At 42.6% G+C, this 22466-nt stretch overlaps 1 protein-coding gene across 1 annotated transcript in view; it reads right to left on the bottom strand.

Moving 5' to 3' along the window:
• Positions 1 to 21894, bottom strand: part of MDK (midkine) — a 33538-nt gene extending 11644 nt beyond the window's left edge. The window contains exon 1 of the mRNA XM_040328187.1: positions 21753 to 21894. The gene's annotated coding sequence lies outside the window, so the exon portion shown is untranslated. The remainder of the gene's footprint in view (positions 1 to 21752) is intronic.
• Positions 21895 to 22466: the final 572 nt, after the last annotated feature.

The raw sequence follows: 22466 nt of genomic DNA, 5'->3' as shown, positions 1-22466 counted from the left end.
CATCTAGAAGATATAGAAGGGGAGCGATATGTCAAACTGTGCCTTACTTACTCGCTATTCTATGCCAGAAATGGAAGCAGAGGGAAGCCCCTTCCAGGGAATCATGGTAAAGGACTATTAATACTGTGCTACCACTCTACCAAATCACATATGAGAGTAGAAATTGCCCAGAGAAATTAGACTAGGTGTGGTCGAACTGGATCGACGCATGCGGTTGATCCCTGGTTGACCAGCTGTCGCCTCGCGATGGGGACAGGGGGCTCGGTTGGATGCCTCTGGGCCTCGTCTGCCTTCCCCCTCGTCTGCCCCATCCTCTGGGTTGCTTCCCCCCTGCCTCCCCTTTCGGGGGACCCCCCCCCCGTCCCTCTCCACTCTCTCGGAGCTTTGCCCCCCCTCTCTTTCACCTTGATGGTATGCTAAAGGATTACTGGCTCCTTTCGCCCACCCCCCAAATACAGGGGTTCAAATGCTGGTATAATTGGTAATATACGTTTATATCAATCTGTACATGATTATTTTTTTTTTTATTGTATTGATAAACCTTTGCCTAAGTTATAATTAGGATCTGTGATACCATGACGGATGTCAGATATTTTTTTGGCTATATTTGCTGTGTTTGTACTGTTTTGTTTGTCTAATAAAAAACCTTTTTGTTAAAAAAAATGTCTATATAGGCATTTTATTTAGTTTTGGATAAGATAGGGAAGGTCAAAATCTTCCAATTTTCCCATTGGGAAAGTGAGAGGAAATCTCTCCCGAATGGTACAAAGTCCCCTCTTAGACATTTGATACTAGAACAAGTGTCCCCATTGGAATATTTCCCTTTACCCCTTGTCCTGGAGACAACTGTAAAATGTTGGATTTCCAATTACTTTTTGCCCTGCTAACAATGGTCACCAGAATAAATAGAGAAGATAAATATATCCAAGAGGGACAAAGTCAGCAGTAAAGAACAAAAAACAAACCCTCAGTTACAGGAAATAGCTAGCACACACTCGGCCCATGTACCTCAAACATACAATGAGGTCGAAAAGTAGAAAATTGTCTAATCTAACCAGCACCATACTAGTACGCCAAATGATGGTGACACTGTAATATACCTAATTTCCCAGAAACACAATGCCCATACACCTCAAACAATTATCAACTCCAGGCTCGACTATGCAAACTCCCTCTACCTCGAACTCCCTAAATACCAGATTTCTCGTCTACAAGTCGTCTAGAACACGGCAGCCAGACTGATAACGGGAAAAAAAAACTGGGAATCAATCACCCTGTCCCTGAGGACCCTTCATTGGCTAGCCGTAAAGGATCGGGTCACATTCAAGGCCCTCTGCCTCACTCACAAATGTACTCAAGGAATCGCCCCCCAATATTTATGCGAAAAAATAAAGTACCACAACCCCAATCGCATTCTTCGATCAACCAACCAAAATCTACTTCAAATCCCGAAGTCCTGCTACAAGTCTAAAGGAGAATGAAGATTTGCAGTCCAAGGACCCCGGATGTGGAACGCGCTACCAACTAACATCCGAATGGAAGAAAATCATTGGGCCTTCAGAAAAAATTCAAGACCCGTCTCTTCTGAAGTATAGGGAAGGAAATGGATACCAAGCGCCTTTGTAGCGCTATACAAGTTATTCACTCACTCATGGGGTTCAATAAAATCACCACCCCATTATTGGATGCATGGGTATATTGCTGGATAGTTTTCTAGCAATAAAACTGAATTTTTAATGTTTCCTGCTCTATTCAAAGGGAAAAAGTTTTGGGTATACTTACACACTTTACAGAGAGCCTGTCGCCATACCATTAATTCAATCCACTTTTAAGAATATATGTTAATTTATTGTATTTTATGCATCTCTGAGTAGACATCCAGAAGCCTACAAACTGCATCTGGGTGCCGCTGTCTTGGATGTAATGTCAGCAGACCTAAAAGCTGTTACTTAAAATGGAGCTCCACCCTAAAGTTGGACTCCCGCTGATCGGAACCCTCCCCCCCTCCGGTGTCACATTTGACACCTTTCAGGGGGGAGGGGGGGTGCAGATACCTGTCTAAAGACAGGTATTTGCACCCACTTCCGGCCACACAGTCTCGGGCAGACTGCGGGCATGACGTCACCTCCCGTCCCCGTCCCCCCCGCTGTGTTCTGGGAACACTCGGCTCCCAGTACACAGCGGGAGCCAATCGGCAGGCGTAGCGCGACTCGCGCATGCGCCGTAGGGAACCGGGCAGTGAAGCTGGAGCGCTTCACTTCCTGATTCCCTCACCGAGGATGGCTGGGCAGCAGAGTGACGAGCAATCGCTCGTTCTCTGCTGCGGACGGCGCTGGACTCCAGGACAGGTAAGTGTCCTAATACTAAAAGTCAGCAGCTGCAGTATTTGTAGCTGCTGGCTTTTAATATTTTGTTTTTCAGCGGACATTTGCTTTAAGTGGCAGTCTATAGTATTCCCCCTTCACTCCTCCCCCATCAGCCATTTAAAAATAAATATGGAGGGGAAGGGGAAGAAGAGCTGGGCCAGCACAGACAGTAATTAGACACTTCCAGAAAAGAGGACGGCTATGATGTGCAAGTAGTAAGAGGACTGTGCTAGGCAATGACCTCTTCCTAAAGTAGTCAAATTTGCTTGCAAGTTCAAATGCACGCAGGTAGTGTCATGGTGGGAATTTGAACCGATAACCCTAGTGCTGTAAGGCGGGGTGCCAACCACTATGCCACTAAATTTCATATCATAGCAACGAAAAGAAGGAAATGGAATAAAAAAAAAAAAATTAATTTCACAGCAAAGATTGGTAGATTTCATGTGTTTTAGATGTACAGGCAGAGATGGAGGCTTTGCATACTTTAGTTTTGATAAAGATCTTACAGTTACATTTACAGAGTGAATAAGGGGGGAACTAATGCGCAAAACCACTCTACCCAAGGGCACTAAAAGCTAATATTAAAACTATTACAATAAAATATATATAAAATATATTATAAAATATATATAGGCAGCAGCCTCTACTAAAAGGTGCTCACACACCAGCAATAGTAATGAAGAGAGGGGGTGTAATGGCGCTTGCAAATTAAACAAATATTAAATCCTCATCCAATTTATAAATAAATGCACAATATCATTAATGACTGGTCAGTTAAAATGTGTTTCACTCCTTATTCCTTGAATTACACCCCCTCTCTTCATTACATTTACAGAGTGTAAATGTAAACAAAGGGGGCCAGATTCACGTAGCTCAGCGGATCTATAGATCCGCTCGATCTACGTGAATTAAGATCCGCTCCCGCAAGTTTAGGAGGCAAGTGGCTAATTCACAAACCACTTACCTCCAAACTTGCGACGGCGGATCCTAAATCCCCCGGCGGAATTCTAATTCCGCGGCTGGGGGAGTGTACTATTTAAATCAGGCGCGCTCCCCTGCGCCGATTTAAATACGCATGCGCCGTCCGGGGAATTTCCCGGCGTGCATTGCTCCCACTGACGTCAATAGGACGTCAGTGGTTTCGATGCGTACGCAAACTACGTAGTTCCGTATTCGAGAACGACTTACGGAAACTACGTAAAAAAATACAAATCGACGCGGGAACGACGGCCATACTTAACAATACTTACCCCTGCTTTTAGCATGGGTAAGTATACGACGGGTACCGCGCTACGGAAACGACGTAAGAACACAGCGTCGGGTCCGCGTATGTTCGTGAATTTCGCGTATCTCGCTGATTTACATATTATTCAGTGTAAATCAGCGGGAACGCCCCCGGCGCCATTTTTAAATCGAAAAAAAGATCCGACAGTGTAACACAGTGTGACACTGTCGGATCTCAGCCCTATCTATGCGTATCTGATTCTATGAATCAGGTGCATAGATAGGACCAGAAAAAATCCGAGATACGATGGTGTATCTGAGATACACCGTCGTATCTCTTTTGTGAATCTGGCCCAGGGTCTGCTCATTTAAAATTTTTAGGTTTTTAACTTCAATACTGAACAAGATGTGTTTTGTTTTTTTCTATCTTTAGATACAAAATTTGGCTTCCATACATATTTAGAAGAAGACGATCGGTTGAGTTGCAGGCGCCCAGAGCTTTATGATGCAGAAATATAATCCTTTGAGTTTTAGGAATTGGATTTTGTTACTCTCTGGTCATCGTGACATTAAACCCGAGCAAAACGAAGAATCAGCCAGGTACATACTGGTGCTATTTTGTAAATAATCTTGAATTGTTATCTTTAGTGTTTTAAAATTGGGAGCAATCAATTCACACAGCCAAGTCTGATTTATCAAAGTATCTAAAGAACAGTTTGTACTGACCTTGTCAGCCAATCAGAAATACTTATGCAGTTATCCTATCTGCACTGGACTAAGTAAACAGTTAGAGCCTTCTTTTAGAAAAAAATGGCCTTTAAAGTGAATCTTTGCTGCCATTCTAATCTAAGGATCCTGCCTAGGAGCAGCATTGTCTGTCTCTTGTTGCGTCTGTTTTTCTATACCAGCCAATCAGATTTTAGTTAACCTAAACTTTATTGAGCCCTGATTCACACTGGGTACGATTTGGAACGATTTGAGATGCGATTTGACATGTCAAATCGCATCTCAAATCGGCGGCAATTGTCGGCAATGGCACTGTCCTAATCAGTGCGACGCCGCATCTGCGATTTCAAAAAGTAGTTCCTGTACTACTTTTTGCGATTTCGGGCCGCGATTTACATTAAATTGCGGCCGAAATCGCGGCAAAATCGCGGCCGCGAAATCGCGGTAAAATCGCGCATTTTACCGCGATTTTGAATTTGCAGCAGTGTGAACCTAGGCTTAAAGTCAGCAGCTACAGAATTTGTAGCTGTTGGCCTTTTTTTTTCTTTTTTAGCTGACCGGAGCATCTCTCTGAAGTCATCCTATAAATTGGAATTTTTTACCTTAATGCATTTTCTGCATTAGGGTAAACATGTCCCATTAATTGTATTGCCCCCAGTACTGAAATAAGATCATGTATAGCCCAGGGCGAACATGCCAAACTGTGCCCCCCCCCCCCCCATGATGTACCGTATGAGCATTATGTGCCAGTACAACTCCACCTCCCAAAAAAAAAAACACTGAGCACTAATCTAAATATTTACCCCTTAAAGTGGAGTTTCCATCCCCAATTTTTCTTTTCATTATTGTGCTCATTAGACCTAAAAAAATTTTTTTTTTTTACTCATCTGGAAATGCCTGTTGCTGTGCAGTCCCACAAAATCTGCCTTTGAAACCACCTAGGATTCTGACATCATCTCCCTCTAATGCTCCTGGGTAATGTGTGTCATCATTTCCCAGGATGCAGTGCACTACCCAATTATCACTCCCCATCCAAGACTTCCAGGAAGTAAGTGCTTGTGGACTTTACAATGCCCACAAGCAAAATGACAACGGTGTGTTTTTTTAATAACTATGCGGAGCGACGGCGGATTGTAAAATAGTAAGTGACCGGATTTATATTATAAAAACGCATGATGAAAGGACATACATTTAAAAAATGCTAATTGTGGTTGGAACCCCGCTTTAAGCATAAATTCCCCCTCCACCCCACAAATAGAAATCCACCCCCTCCCTTTATCCCTGAAATGTCCCCTCCTAGTACACATCTAGCACAAATTCCCCCCTACACAAATCCCCTTAGATAACGACTCATAGCACCCCCCAAGTTTCCCCTCCTAGAAGAATACTTAAATACTTACCCCCTGCCGCCCCCCCAAATTCCTCCTTCCAACACAAGCCCCCCTCCCCTATCTATTGGCGCCCCCCACCTCACATGACACCATGGTGCCCTCCTGCCCACCCCTAGTCCTGGCCCTGATTGCCCCCCTCACCCCTTGGTATACTTCCCTAAGCTTGATCTCAATTCAATGATCCTGTCTACAGCAGCTTTTGCCTCTCTCACGGGACAGGGATAAAGGGAGGGGGTGGATTTCTATTTGTGGGGTGAAGGGGGAATTTATGCTTAAAGCGGGGTTCCAACCACATGGTATGCCCCATATGAAGCAGCTTCCTATGGTGGCGCACTGAGAAGAGGAGGAGCCCAGGGTGCTGGTAGGGGACCCAAAAAGAGGGTTTTCGTGACCGCTCTGTGCAATACCATTGCACAAAGCAGGTGTATGGAACATGTTTGGTATTTTAATAAAATAATAAAATAAATAAAAAAGCTTTAAGGTAAATAGGCTGTTCACTTTGCAAGGGAAGTTGCACTTTGCAGGGGAATAGGTACCAGTGCTTAGTGAATGAAGTAGAGTTTCACATTGCAAAGAATACCCAACCACAAGGAGAATAAAATAAAAACAGTGGGCCAGATTCACGTAGAACTCCGGTGGCGTAACATATCCCATTTACGTTACACCGCCGCAAGTTTTCAGCGCAAGTGCTTGATTCACAAAGCACTTGCCTGTAAACTTGCGGTGGCGTAACGTAAATCCGTCCGGTGCAAGCCCGCCTAATTCAAATGGGGTGTGTATCATTTAAATTAGACGCGTCCCCGTGCCGAACGTACTGCGCATGCTCCGTTTTGTAATTTCCCGCCGTGCTTTGCGCAAAATGACGTCGCACCAACGTAATTTTTTGAACGGCGACGTGCGTTACGTCCTTTCCTATTCCCGTACGACTTACGCAAAAAAAAAAAATTCAAAATTCGACGCGGGAACGACAGCCATACTTTAACATTGCTAGTCTAAATATAAGCCATTGAAATAGCATGCGTAACTTTACGACGGGAAAAGCCGACGTAAGAGAATGCGACGAGCGCGCGTAGCTTCGTGGATCGCCGTAAACAGCTAATTAGCATACCCGACGCGGAAAACAACGCAAACTCCACCCAGCGGGCGCCGAAGTATTGCATCCTAAGATCCGAAGGCGTACGAAGCCGTACGCCTGTCGGATCTTAGCCAAATGCCGTTGTATCTTTGTTTGAGAATTCAAAATAAAGATATGACGCGGCAAATTTGAAAGTACGCCGGCGTATCAGTAGATACGCCGGCGTACTCTCACTGTGAATCTGGCCCAGCATTTTTGCTTGCACGCGATTGGATGATGGAAGCTTTAAGCTCTAGGGTAAATTCCCTTGCAAAGTAAACACCCTGTTTGCCTTCATTAAATCAACCTCTATCCGTGAAACAAGGGTCTTCTAGTTTACTACACTCCAGGCACAAAGACCCCCAACTACATGAAGACCCTGTACAAATAAAATAACTCCACCACCTCCCCTCCTCACCCATCACTGTTGTTTTTATGGTCCTGTCCATCTGTTGCATGTAGAAGGTGACCTATGCAGTGCAAGGCTAACAGCCCCAGGCACATTCCAGCCACAGGACCCAGCATGGTATTCTCCCAGAGGGGGGGGGGGAGATTCCCTTCTGGGGCCCCGACCAGGATTTAGAAAGGCCTGAAAATCTGCAATTCACACTCCAGTCAGCCAGACGCACACAATGTTTTAATCCCTGTGCCCCACACCGCCATAATACGACATTCAGAACAATACGTGAGCTGGCCTGGGCATAAAAGAATACAAAAACCCAATCATAACAGGCAGAGGGGCCTTCGTGTAACTTCGTCAAAACATTGCCACCACAGATCTAACTGTACAGACAACACGGTTATCTTACAGCATGCTATGCAATGTTACACGATGAGCAATCCGCAGGGTTCCATATTGGAAGCAAAGGTCAGGTAACCATTGTCCTTTCTATAATATCTCATCTTCTTAGAAGGATACCTGTGCTGGCTGTGCGCGCCTTAGGCCTCGTACAGACGAGGGGACCGTTTTCAGCGGACATGTCCCCTCGGAGATTTCTGTCTGATGGTTGTACACACCATCAGACAGAAATCCGCGCGAACAGACAGCGCGGTGACGTGTCCGTGCCGTCGCCACGACGACGACGCGGCGACGTGCACGACGCTGGAAGGTCAATGCTTCCACGCATGCGTCGAAGTGATTCGACACATGCGAGGGATGGCGGCTGCTCGGACATGTACGATGAGTCTGTACAGACGACCGAACATGTCCGACGGACAGGATTCCAGCGGACATGTTTCTTAGCATGCTAAGAAACATGTGTCCGCTCGAAAACGGTCGGGTGGACAAATGTCCGCTGGAAACCTGTCCGCTCGGCCGTACAGACGACCGAACATGTCGCGGACCAGTTTCAGCAGGCATGTTCGGTCGTCTGTACGAGGGCTTAGAAATTACAATCAAATTGTACAATAAAATCACCATATATATTGCGTTCTGACTGTAAGATCTTTTGTGGTCAATTAATTCCTATCCAATCAGGCAAGCTCCTACGCTACATATTTGTTGGTAAATCTAAAGGATATTGTACAGTACGATTATAATGTATGGTGAGCTTAACCACTTGCCGACCGCTGCACGCCAATATACGTCGGCAGAATGGCAGCAGAAGGCAAATGGGTGTACCTGTATGTCCCCTTTAATTTGCTGTGTAGCATGCGCGCATCCGCCGCGTACTCCGTGAGCATGTCCTCGGGCCCCGCAAACTCAATGTTTGCCGGCGTCCTGCGATCGTGATACAGAGAGACAGAACGGGGAGATGCCTATGTAAACAAGGCATTTCCCTGTTCTGCCTAGTGACATGACAGGGATCTATTACACCGTTAACGGGAGCAGTGATCATGTCAGTGGGAGCCCATCCCCCCCCACAGTTGGAATCACTCCCTAGGACACACTTAACCCCTTGATCGCCCCCTAGTGTTTAATCCCTTCCCTGCCAGTGTCATTTACACAGTAATCAGTGCATTTTTATAGCACTGATCGCTGTATAAATGACAATGGTCCCAAAATAGTGTCAAAAGTGTCCGCCGCAATGTCGCAGTCACAATAAAAATCACAGATCGCTGCCATTACAAGTAAAACAAAAATAATAATACAGATGCCATAAAGCTATCCCCTATTTTGTAGACGCTATAACTTTTGTGCAAACCAATCAATATACGCTAGGACAGGAGTGGAGGCACAATACAAGTGCCTTTTTATCTTAGCTCTTGGAAGGCCACGACTTGACTTTGTTCACGTATGTGTGAATTGGATGTGGTTTTCAAAAGCAACCAATTTGCATGACATGCCAGTGTAACTGGCTCTCAACGAAGCCGGTTCACACAGGAGCGGCGGGGGGGGGGGGGGGGGTCACGGTTCCGCAGTACGGATTCCAAAAGGAGCCTCGAAAATACTTGGAGACAGCTCGTCTGAACTCGGAAACCCTTGGAAAGGCTCGGGAATGGAGTATTTCTGAATATTTATGAACGGCTCCAATCGGATCCGGTGCCCCCTCGCCTCTGGTCAATAGCGGCACTGCACAGCGCTTCGGTTTGCGAGAAAACATTTGATTTAAAAAAACAAAAGCTCGTACTGCGAAACGCACGTTAACCGTGTTACTCGCAATCCGAGGTTTCACTGTACCTGTTAATCCTGCCAGAAATCCAATGTTCTTTGCACTAAAATGCTGTTTCAAATAATGTTATCCATATTCTAGGCACTTTCTATAAACTACACTTCCTAAATAATGCAGATAAGTAAAGAGAGAGGAGATAGGAGAGTACTGTATTTATTGGCGTATAACACTCACTTTTTTAGCCTGAAAATAGAGGGTAAACTCTGCCTGCGTGTTATACGCAGGGGGCTGTGGAAAGTTTTTTTCCTGAAACTTCCCTCTTAAAGTTAGGGTGCGTGTTATACGCCTGTGCGTGTTATACGCCGATAAATACGGTATATAGTCCAAATCAGGAGAGGAGCCTATGGTGACATTGCTGCTCCTCCATAGATACAGTACAGAGACTGAGCGTTGTCATCCTAAGATGGGAATTGTAACTGGAGGGATCACCAGGTGAAAAAATGGAGGAGGGATCTGAAAAATAATTTAATGCAGCCACCACTATTAAGCTGCAATTTATTACATTTTGGGTTTTGGGTTTAGAAACACTAATATATAACAAATTGCAAGGGATATTTTTAATCCTTATAAAAACACAAGGGGTTGCCTGAACAGACGTCTACATAGCCGTACAATTTGGGAATTTGGCAAGAAACACGCACACTTTGTGGAGGCGCTTAAATTCAGCCACATCTGGTTTACGCAGTAAAAATTTGCCTTTATGAAGCAGTTCATTACATAAGGAGTAATGGTACTCCAGGAAGACTTACTACATTACAGCTCCAGGCAGAGAAGCACTTGGAGTTTTGAGCATAAAGACTCAAGTCCCCCCATTTTTTTTTTTTCCTTTTTCCGTAAAGTCAATAATCTAATGTTAGCATTGGCTAAAAGCCACAACTTCTGAGGATTTTATACATACGTAAGATAAGGAATAGCACTTCATGTCATGTTCCCGTCTCCAAACTCGGGATTACCCATTAATTGCCCAATTAACTTTAACTGGATCACAGCGCTTAAAGCAATAAGGGAGTCTCGTTTGTGAGGAATGCGCAGGTTGAGAGTCTTGGATGTCGGTCAAATAAAGCATATTAAAAGCTGTATAAATATTTGAGAAGCCACATGAGAAGGTTTAATGAAGTGGGGAGAGCCATTGAGGTTAACAAGGGATGTATGGATGGGAGAGAGGTAGCGGGAGTGAAGTTTGCGTAATGGTCCTTCAACTCCTCGAAGTTGAAGGGGTTTTCCACTTTAAAGTGGGGCCCTAACATTGTTTTATGGAGGCAATGTATCTTTAATGCTCCACATTCAAAAGCCGAGTGATACAATTCCTACCAAAGTCCTTCTACTAAAGTCCCTGGGGCCAGATTCAGAAAGAAGTTACGCTGGTGTATCTATTGATACGCCGCATAACTTCTAGGATGCTCCGGCGTATCTTTTTTCTGTATTCAGAAAACAAGATACGCCAGAATTTTGCTAAGATCCGACTGGCGTAAGTCTCTTACGCCGTCGTATCTTAGTTGCATATTTACGCTGGCCGCTAGGTGGCGCTTCCGTCGATTTATGCAAATTAGGTAGATACGCCGATTCAGAAACGTACATCCGCCCGGCGCATTTTTTTACGTCGTTTACGTTAGGCTTTTTCCGGCGTAAAGTTACCCCTGCTATATGAGGCGTATCCTATGTTAAGTATGGACGTCGGGCCAGCGTCGATTACGTCGTTCGCGAATAGGGCCGTGCGTAATTTACGTTCACGTCGAAAGCATTGGCTTTTTGCGGGTTCATTTGGAGCATGTGCACTGGGTTACGTTCACGGACGGCGCATGCGCCGTTAGTCAAAAACGTCAATTACGTGGGGTCAGCCTTCATTACCATACAACACGCCCACTACATGGATAATTTGAATTCCGCGGGCTTACGCCGGACCACATACGCTACGCCACCTTAACTTAGGGCGCAGGTTCTTTTTTGAATACAGAACCTGCCTCACTATGTTACTTTAAGTCCACCAAGTTTTATTGAATTTTAAATTTACTGTAAAACAGTAGTAAAGAAATGATACGCCCCTAATTAATAAAATATTTGTTTTCATATTTACATGATGTGTCACAGCCTTGGCTGCATCATCATTTTCTACTCATAAATTATTACTCAGATTGTTAACAAATTGCTTTCTAACTACTACTAATTATTCTTCATAAAATTGGATAAGACTTACAAAAATATAATGTTACAACACATATTACCACAAATGCATGAATTTGATTATTTTTCAATTTTCACACAAATTTGAGTATTTCAGTATTTGAAGCATTGCATATTCCGAGACATGGCTTTTCTCCAACAATTTTTTTTTTTTCTGTCCACATAGATGGAACAAAAACATGTGTTGGCACTGACATTGCACAGGTGGCTACACTCTTAAAAAACAGATGGAAAAGTTAAAAAAACAAACACAAGAAAAAAAAATGCCAATGGAGCCCCAATGCAATACAATGCAGTGCCCTGTGATGAGAACAAAACATTACTGTTCTTTTCACCCCCATTTTTATGGCAGGGTAGGTACCCTGCAGTATAAATCCTGACTACCTTCCAAAATTCCCAGGATCCCCCTGTGCAAATAAATATTATGCCGCTTACAGACGATTGGAAATTCCGAAAACAAAACCATGGATTTTTTTCCGACGGATGTTGGCTCAAACTTGTCTTGCATACACACGGTCACACAGATATTGTCGAAAATTCTGACGCAAAGAACGCGGTGACGTACAACACGTATGACAGCATTATTAAAGGGAAGTTCGATATCAGTCGTGTTAGTAAAAGTTTGGTGAGAGACGATTTGCGCTTTTCAGTCCGTTACAGCGTGACGAATGTGCTATCTCCATTACGAACGCTAGTTTTACCAGACCGAGCGCTTCCGTCTCGTACTTTATTCAGAGCATGCGTGGAATTTTGTGTGTCGGAATTGTCCACACACACATTTACGAGAAAGGATTTTGTTGTCGGGAAAATTTGAGAACAAGCTCTCAAATTTTTGTTGTCGGAAATTTCAACAGCAAATGTCCAATGGAGCCTACACACGGTCGGAATTTCCGACAACAAGCTCCCATCGAACATTTGTTGTCGGAAATTCCGACCGTGTGTACGCGGCATTAGTTTGCATTGGCCAAGTGGCCTTTTGCCTTCTGCTTGCTTGGTGGGGCCACCCTTCACATTGATCTGCCAATAATGAGGTGTGGGAGAGGTTCGTTCCCATTGATATTTGTAAGATGGTATTTTAGGTTTCTAAATTGCTTTGCCTGAAGAGATGAGAATGAATCACTGGGTACTAACATTCATATGGGACTACAGAAAACTGGACTTTGGAAATCGTAACCAAGGGCAAAGGAATTTCGGGGACATTACTTGACCTTCACAGTAAGATTCTAAACAGTCAGTTTCAAAAATATTGTCAAGGATTGTGTGATTAATAGGCAGATCTTAAAAATCAGGATAGTCCTTATATTGCATGGTTGTGATAAAAATCGCCCCCTCCGCTCCTCCCGGGACCTCCTTCTCCCTTGTTACCCCCTCCCATGCTCACCTTCAGGATTTCTTCAGAGCCTTTCCCATCCTCTGGAACTCCCTGCCCCAGTATGTTCGATCAGCCCCTACCCTGTCCACCTTTTGGAGATCCCTGAAAACTAATTTATTCAGGGAAGCCTCTCCTACACCCAACTAACAACTACCCCCGAGCCACCCCCATCATTCCCTGCATCTATTACCTTTTGTGCCACCACCCCCCCCTTTAGAATGTAAGCTCTACGAGCAGGGCCCTCCTGTCCCTTCTGTATTGAACTGTACTGTAATTGTGCTGTCCCCCTTATTCATGTGTAAACTGTTAGCGCTATATAAATCGTATATTATAAAAATAATAATAAAAATCTCAACTGACTAGCATGAAATCATTCAAGACCCATCAAGCACCCTGTGTGCTTTAGTGACAGCAGGAACATTATTCTGCAGGGACATATTCCTAAAAAGACCTTTTGCCAGTTAAAAGCAAGTCCATGCAAAATTGAATCAGGTGTCACCAGGATGATGGAGGGAAAGGGTGTTTTACCTCTACCATTCCAGTTTTGGGATAATATTTTGGTTTTTTTAAAACCAAAAATATCAGGATGCCCATTACTGATATTCGTGCTTGGTTGCAAAGTGATTCTACACTTGTATTACAACCCCAGTAAGGCTGGTGTATAAGAGCTTTTTAAGACTTATAAGGGCTTTTATAGGCATCTTTCTCGCCTAGCGTAATTTCCCACCACTTTCCTACTCCCAGGAGCCGCACCTGCAGTGTACAGACTGCAAGAGAAGTAAATGATTGTACGTGGTGTGGCTCCCTGGGAGCAGTAAAGTGCTGGGAATTTGGACTTAAAATGCCTGTAAAAGCCTGGTGTATGTATGAACCCTTAATCAGCTTTTAAGCTTTGCTTTTTGTCTATAGGCTAATGTATCTCAAATGCCTGGGATCACTAGCCCTTAAAGTGTATCCAAAGCTCAACCTTTTTTTGGGATGGTGTTTGTCCCTGTTTGGAATATTTACTCTATTTGTCATTGGGACAACTGTTTTTGGGAATATGAGGGAAAATCCAAAATTCAGAATTTTTCATAAGAGGAACAGAAGAGCAAATCAACTAGCTGGGACATTCTTCTGGTGACAATTTTCAGGGAAGGGACATCACTTTGGAGATAATTCCTCTGACTTTTATTTTTGAGTTGACAGGACAGGAAGTGAAGGAAAACCCCCCAATACGGCAACAGACAAAAATGTTGGAAAGCCTTGTCTTGATGCAATTGTTACCCTGATATTGATAGACTTAAGACAAATGGTCACAAGATGCAACCTGCCTGAGGGCAGTGAGATTGTGCCCACATGCCTGGGCCCTTTATGGCCACGTTTACTCCAAATATGGCATGCACAATCTTTAGAAGACCTTTCCCACCTTGCTATTCTTTCCATGCTTTTATAAGGTGGGTAGTGAAACAGGAACAAGTTGTTCTCATGGTGACTGATAAAGCATTCTGTGTCCCACATGGGGATATAGGCCCTGGCTAGGATATTGGACATTCAGTAAAGGGCATAGTGCGCATAGCAAACAAAGAAAATTACGATGATAGGCACCATCAAGTAGGAGATCAATTGGCCACACCTCTAGATACCCCTAACAACCTCTTATTTACCACCAGCTATCTTATTACTTGAAAGCTTGTTAAAAAAGGGGCATTCATGTGAAAGTCTCCTTCAAAGATTCCCCTCCCCTCCTGTAAAGTAAATCTGCACTCCTAAAATCCAATGTAAACTGCTAACTTCTAACTTAGAAGTGGCAATGGCAAATCAGAAACCCAGAACATACAGCACAGGCCCCTGATGATGCATTTCTTATGACGAAACGTTGGGTGGAGCAATGGACGTGTGACATAGGACGCAGGAAGTGATGTGGCAGCCATCTTGTTGGTTTGAAATGCTGGACGTTTCTACCTGCCTAATTGAATCATATCGAATATGAGTGTGTATACATTTTTTAATCAATAAAAGTGGTTTATTTTGATCTCTGCGCAATGAGCATTCCCTCTCTTTATATTTTTGTAGATACTGGAGCCTACTTGTACTGGTCAGTGTAAGAGTGAAATTGTATCTGTACATACATTGGTCTAATGCGAGGAGAATCTGTGTAGCCTTATTTGGAGTGGATTGACATATGTAGGAAGGATTCGTGGAGCCAATATCTATTGCAATTGATGTGCATATCCCATGCACTGATGGTAAGAGTCAGTACTATTGGGTGATGGTGATTCTGTCCTTTTCTCATACGAAGACACCTTACAAGTGGACTTTGATTTGACTTGATTGTTCCAGCAGTGTATCATTGATGAACTTTCAGTTTTTATTTTATTTATATTTACACGTTTAAAGTGCTACACCTCTATTTTTATACATCACATATTGCATTCTATGAACCCTGAATGAGAGGGAGCTTCAAACGTGTTTGCAGCTCAGTTGCCCAGTTTGGAGCTTGCTTGCCCAATTGCTCAAACTTTGAAATGTGGAAAAGTAACTATTACAATACAGGGATGTCAAATTCCCAGCTTTATTGGCAAAGATGAATATATAAACCTGTGGGCCACCATGGTAAAATCTGCATGGGTTGCATAGAACCCAAGTCTGGTCTGATATATGGCCAGGCCAAGGTATGGAAAATGTCCCTGATTTCACTGTACTCAATACTCGACCAAGACTTGACTACTGAATTGATCTGTAACTTTAATATTTGAATTGGATAAAATATTTTTTGCCATTAAAACATCTTAGAACAGGAATAGATGCTAAACGTTAAATATGGCTTACTGAAAATGGACTGTAGGTTTTGTTTTTCGTATAAGGAACATACCTACTTTTTTCGACATGTATGGACTTAATATAGGACATTCAGTAATGGGCAAAGCGTTCAAAGCAAACATTTAAAATTACTGGAATTGAGATCGCTAATAAAATTAATTCTACTTGGTTGTTACGGCTTACCATACGTTCGTTTTTCCTAAAAAAATATTCTGGTTTATTGGCCAACACCTTTACTGTTCGTTATGTTCCAATTCTCCCCACAAGAAATTAATCTATTTTATCTCTATAATATCAAGCTTATGTTAATGTTGTCCCTTTTGTTAGAAGTTCCTTTGTACAAAACACCCATGTCTTGTAAATGTTAATAGGAAATCAGGGTGGTTTAGAACAAAAGCAAGGGAAAAATAGAACTGAAAGGGACAAAAACTATTTTTATGCAGACTAAAGAGGCACGTGCCTAGTTTGCCTATACAGTAAATATTTTTTTTTTAAAACACACAAAAAACATAGGCCTCCTGTCCTTTTCACCCCTCTACCCTCTTGACCCCCCCCCCCCCCAATAGAGCTTAGTCTATAGTCACAGCTCTCCACCCCTCTACCGACCTCCTGCAGGGCTTGTGATGGACAGCAACAAGCTATGAATAGACTGGTCATTGACATGAGCATCTGTGAACCTTGCAGCCTGGAGCAGCAAAACATTGAATATAATAGACTGCCTACCCATGGTGCATTCAGCAGCAGCCAATGAGCTCATACACTGGGTATTGTTTTCTCTGAATCCAAAGAACTTTTATTAGCGAGAATGGTACACAATAGGTGCCAGCATTTAAGAAAAAAGATGCTTTGCATCACGTTGGGCATTATAAAGTAAAATGTTATCAAAGAAGAGTAAGCATTCAGCACATTGAGGTTTACTAGTGGGACCACAGAGTTCTGAAATCTTGCAACTTTATACATATTTCGGTCACACTTATAAATTGCATATACCGAACATTTATTTATCTTTCTAAAAACAGAAACTTAATTCCAAGTACAGTAAAACCTTGCATTGCGAGCATAATTTGTTCCAGAAACATGCTTGTAATCCAAAGCACTTGTATATCAAAGCATTTTTTTTACATGGTATAAAAGAGAAGAGAGGCACCTCTAATGCCCCATACACACGATCGGATCTTTGTCCGACCAAATTAACATCGGAATTCCGACGGAATTCCATTGGAGGAAAAGAGAACATGTTCTCTATGTAAACTCTGATGGAATTCATCTGAATTACTCCGATGGAATTACTCCGATGGGGCATACGCACGGTCCAAATTTCCAATGGAAAAAGTCAGTCAGACTTTTTCTATCGGAAATTCCGATCGTGTGTACGGGGCATTAGTGTAGCAGTAAGTTTATAAATGTTGTACCTTCAATAAATGTAACCATATTGCTACACTTAGAGGCTCCTCTCTTCTCTTTTATACTCAGTTGTGACATGACGCTACTCTTATATCAAGACATCGCTTGCATATCAAGGCAAAATGTATTAAAACATTTTGCTCATCTTGCAAAACGTTCTCAAACCAAGTTAATCTCAAACCAAGGTTTTACTGTATATGCAGTATTCTGTATATCATTTTTCATCAGTTGACCCCCGTAGGAGTCAGAGAACAACCTTCCTTCTTACGATTCAACTAAACTGATTTTCTTCACAATTTTCCTAAAGAATTGTGCAAAATAATTCCAACAACTTGGAAAATATATATGACTCATTTACCAGAATTAGTTTCTTCTGGCTATTTGTTGTTTGTTCTTTATACTCTCTGACCAGGAGTATTAAAAATGCCCATTGATATTATGTTCACTTTGCCCAAACCTGGAGATCTTAGGTGACTTCAGAACTCCGCTATCAGTCCCAGAAAAATTGGGAAAGGGGGTGGAGTCTTTGACAGGTAGGATTATATTTTTTTGATAGACCAGTCTTTATTGATTTTTTTACCCCAGATGAACCTCTAAAATAATTTTCAGCTCCCAGGGAACCCTTGCTAAAACGAATTAATCAGGGTCAATGGGGAAAAAATGCCTCTTACTTTGGTGGTCAGTAGGAAGAATGCAACCTATTACAGTGGTGGTCAGAATGTCACCATTAGGTCTTTTGTACACACATCTCTACTGAATGCCTTTCTCCTTACAAAAACGTCCTAAAGTTGTGTTTAGAGTGTGTCTAGCGTTTGGGCATTCATTACTTTCTTTGGCCCAAATAGTGATTTATTATGGCCATTGAAAAAAAAATTTAATGTGGAATGCGAAATGCGGCTAGTGTGTAGGTATGCTTACATGCGCTTAGCCGCAACAGGCCTTTTTTCCCTGCTCCCCTTCTGAATATGATTTTGGTGCGTTCAGATTTTTGTGTTTGCATGGCTAACAGAGGGGCGTTTAGGGGCAGAAAAAAAACATCAAACACCTGTAAAATGTGTAGTGTGCATGAGACCTTTAAGACAGCAAAAAAGATCATTGTTATCATGCTGCTGGCTTTGCCAGTGTTCCTCCCAGAACTATAATAGGCACCTTCACATAGGAGGTCAATTAGCCACACCTCAAAGAACCCCTAGAAATGTCTGGAGGAATCATAAGGTTTGATGGGACCTTGGTTGAGAATTGCTGTGATAAACAATTGTCCCATAATAGTCGAGATTTCTGTTGAGTGCGTAGACATTAATGCCAGTTGGATACAAGACTACCAATGTCAATGTAAATTTTGCACCGTGGTTATGTGTGACCTTTTTAGGGGGACCTTTGAGGAAACATAAGGTACTTCTAATAAACCCTTTACCTTTTCCCTCACCTATTTATCTCCTTGTTATTTTACCTTCAGCTATCTTATTACTTGGAAGCTTGTTAAACATTGGGGCATCCAAGTGGCTCTGTCTCTGTCAAAGCTTCCACTCCCCCATGTAGAGTGCAGCTACACTCCTAGCTTCTAACCTACAGGTGGCAATGGCAAATCAGAAACCGAGAACATACAGCACATACTGCATTTTACAAACCCTGAAAGAGATGAAGTTTCAAAAGGGCTTGCAGCTCAGTTGCCCAATTTGCAGCTTGGTTGCCTAATTACTCAAACTTTTAAATGTGGTAAGGTAACTATTAGGAATGTAAATTTTCCAACTTCAATGGCAAAGGTTATGATCTATGCCCGAGAGTCATCATGGTCACCTCCTCCCATGCTCGCTTCCAGGATTTCTCCAGAGCTTCTCCCATCCTTTGGAACTCCCTACTCCAATCTGTCCGACTGTCCTCTAATCTATCCATTTTTAGACGATCCCTGAAAACCCTTCTCTTTAAAGCGGGAGTTCACCCATAAAACAATTTTTCCCCTTAGATGGATGCTATATGGATGCTCGTTTTGTCTAGGGGAATCGGCTAGTTGTTTTAAAATATGAGCTGTACTTACCGTTTTCGAGATGCATCTTCTCCGTCGCTTCCGGGTATGGGTCTTCGGGAGCGGGCGTTCCTTCTTGATTGACAGTCTTCCGAGAGGCTTCCGACGGTCGCATCCATCGCGTCACTAGTAGCCGAAAGAAGCCGAACGTCGGTGCGTCTCTATACTGCGCCTGCGCACCGACGTTCGGCTTCTTTCAGAAAATCGTGACGCGATGGATGTGACCGTCGGAAGCATCTCGGAAGACTGTCAATCAAAATAGGAACGCCCAGTCCCGCAGCCCATACCCGGAAGCGGCAGAGAAGATGCATCTCGTAAACGGTAAGTACAGCTCATATTTTAAAACAACTAGCCGATTCCCCTAGACAAAACGAGCATCCATCTAAGGGGAAAAAGTGTTATGTACGGGTGAACCCCCGCTTTAAAGAAGCCTAGCCTGCTTCTAACTAATACACTGTTTTACTTTCTCCATCAGCTCATCCCCCACAGCTATTAACTTTTGTATCAATTGACCCTCCCTCCTAGATTGTAGGCTCTAATGAGCAGGGCCCTCTGATTCCTCTTGTACCAAATTGTAATGTAACTGTAATGTCTGCCTTCATTTTGTTAAGCGCTGCGCAAATTGTTGGCGCTATATAAATCCTGTATAATAATATATTAATACTGGTAAAATTTGCACAGTGTGCAATAGAACCTAAATCTGGTCTGATATATACCCAAGATTAGTCTGATCTATGCCCAGGTCAAGGTATGATACTGTCCTTGTCTTGCCCTTGACTTCATTGTATTTCATATTCCACCAAGATTTGACTACTGACTTGGTCTGTAACTTTATATTTGATTTGGATAAAATATTTTTGAATATTTTTGTGCCCTTAGAACACCAGAGAACAAGAATAGATGCTAAAAATTATATTTGGCTTACTACAAATGGACCGTAGGTTTTATTTGTATAAGGAACATACCCAACTCTTACCAGCAATGCAATCCTTGTATATCAAGGCAAAATTTATTAAAACATTTTGCTCATCTTGCAAAACGCTTTTAAACTAAGTTATGCCCTGTACACACGATTGGTCAATCCGATGAGAACGGTCTGATGGATTTTTCCATCAGTTAACTGATGAAGCTGACTGATGATCAGTCGTGCCTACACACCATCAGTTAAAAAAACGATTGTGTCAAAACGCGGTGACGTAAAACACAACGACGTGCTGAAAAAAATGTTCAATGCTTCCAAGCAAGCGTCGACTTGATTCTGAGCATGCGTGGATTTTTAACCGATGGACGTGCCTACAAACGATCATTTTTTTTTCTATCGGTTAGGTATCCATCGATTAATTTTAAAAAACAAGTTTCAAATTTTTTAACCGATGGATAAATAATCGATGGGGCCCACACACGATCGGTTTGGTCTGATGAAAACGGTCCACCAGACCGTTCCCATCGGATTGACCCATCGTGTGTACACGGCATAACTCTCAAGCCAAGGTTTTACTGTATATGCAGTATTCTGTATATCTATTTAATGTGAGCTTGGAGATAACCAACTAGCACAGAAGATAGAGAACGTCTTGGGCTGGTTGAAAAGATTTTCCAAAATGCTGGTAAGTCAGCAACTCAGTTTTTTTTGACAAAATGAGACAACTCCATGCCCAAACACAAACTAATTAGCACTAATCCCACAATCAATCTACATAATCTCTTTCTATTATAAAACCTTTAATTGTGGGGTTGGTTTTTCTCCTACAGAGAAAACGGAATGATCTTAAATTAAGTACAAAGATTTTACAATCGGTTGAAATAGAGACACACACTTAGGATACGTGGTCTGTATTGCTTAGGTGTTAATCTTGATAGTGGTCACACATTTGCATTTGAGCTAGTTATGAGTGAACGTACACAAAAGTGATTTATCATTGGTTACAACGTAACACGTGGTATTGTTCTGCATTTTGCGATGGTCAAATAGCAATAGAAAAAAAGAAATCTACCAGTCATAAATCTAAACTATAAAATAGTCAATAATGTAAAACAATTCAAAATTTCAAAACAACTGTTTATTTTACATTTTTTTTTCCCTGACACACACAAACATATTTTTTTTTCCGATCAATCATAAGAGATTCTCAAAACTCCACCACAGCTGATCGACTTGACAGTCAAAATCAGTTGAAGAGATTCGATGTTTTTTTTTATTAAAGTCGATCAGTTAAGTTGCACTAAATGATTAATTGAATGGGGGGGGGGGGGGGGTCTTTGGTTTGTAATTTTTATCAAAGTCAATCAGTTGAGTTGCTTTAAATGATCAACTGAATGATCCTGTCAATACGTGTTTGGCCATCATAAGCTCTCACCAGACCGTTCAGATTATTTTTAAATCCATGGAAGATATTTTAAAAAACCTTGGGCTAACCCTGAAAATACTAGAGAGAATAGAAACGGCGCTACTCTGTTATTTTAACTGGCTGAAAAAGTGCTAAAAAGTTTGAGCAGTAAAAGGGGCAATTAGGACACAACTAGTTAGTGCTGCTTACCTGCTTGGTTGCCTCTGTTCACAGCCTCCTCACTCTGAATTGAGTTCAGCCAGCAGTGCTCTGCTCCCCTTATCTCCTCCTTTGTGTTCTCCCAACTAGTTTCAGCTAGTCGGACAGAAACCTTTCAATTATCTGCTCAGCTGACACCAGTAGGGAGTTTTCTCCCAAACTCTGCCCAGCTCCGACCCTCCCCCTAGAGTGAGAAGAATAGGGAAGGAGGTGGTGGTGCTGCTCCTGGAAAGGGAAGGGAGGGGATGTGGGCTACACTATAGCCATTTCACATCATCCAGCTGTGCCAGATCTGGCTGAGTACCTAGCTGTAATGTCCTGGAACATGTCACACCCGGTGGCCCCCGGGAAACCAGGATAATAGGGCAAGGATGTCTTAACCCCTCACGTACTCAATGGTCAAGAGGGGCCAGAAGAAACATATGTGTAATGTACATTCTACATTGCCAACTTCAGTCTTGGAGTCTGTTCATAACCATGGACACATTTTTGTTTTTTTAAATAAACCTTTGCGATGGAAAGATGGGAATTCATGCAATCCCTATAGTTTGGAACTTTTATAAACTTTTGGAACTGTTGGGTTTGGTCCTCAAGCATTATGTTGCACAATGCTTGAGGAATGAACCTAATGGGTTCTGAAATCTTGTGTCTCTAGTAACTGAAAACCCAAGTTCAGCTTTACTAGATCTACCCCCCCCCCCCCTA

The sequence above is a fragment of the Rana temporaria genome, chromosome 11 (assembly GCF_905171775.1).
Source record: "Rana temporaria chromosome 11, aRanTem1.1, whole genome shotgun sequence".
Classification (NCBI taxonomy): domain Eukaryota; kingdom Metazoa; phylum Chordata; class Amphibia; order Anura; family Ranidae; genus Rana; species Rana temporaria.
The sequence above is the reverse complement of the archived record's forward strand: the minus strand, read 5'-3'. Positions and strand labels throughout refer to the sequence as shown.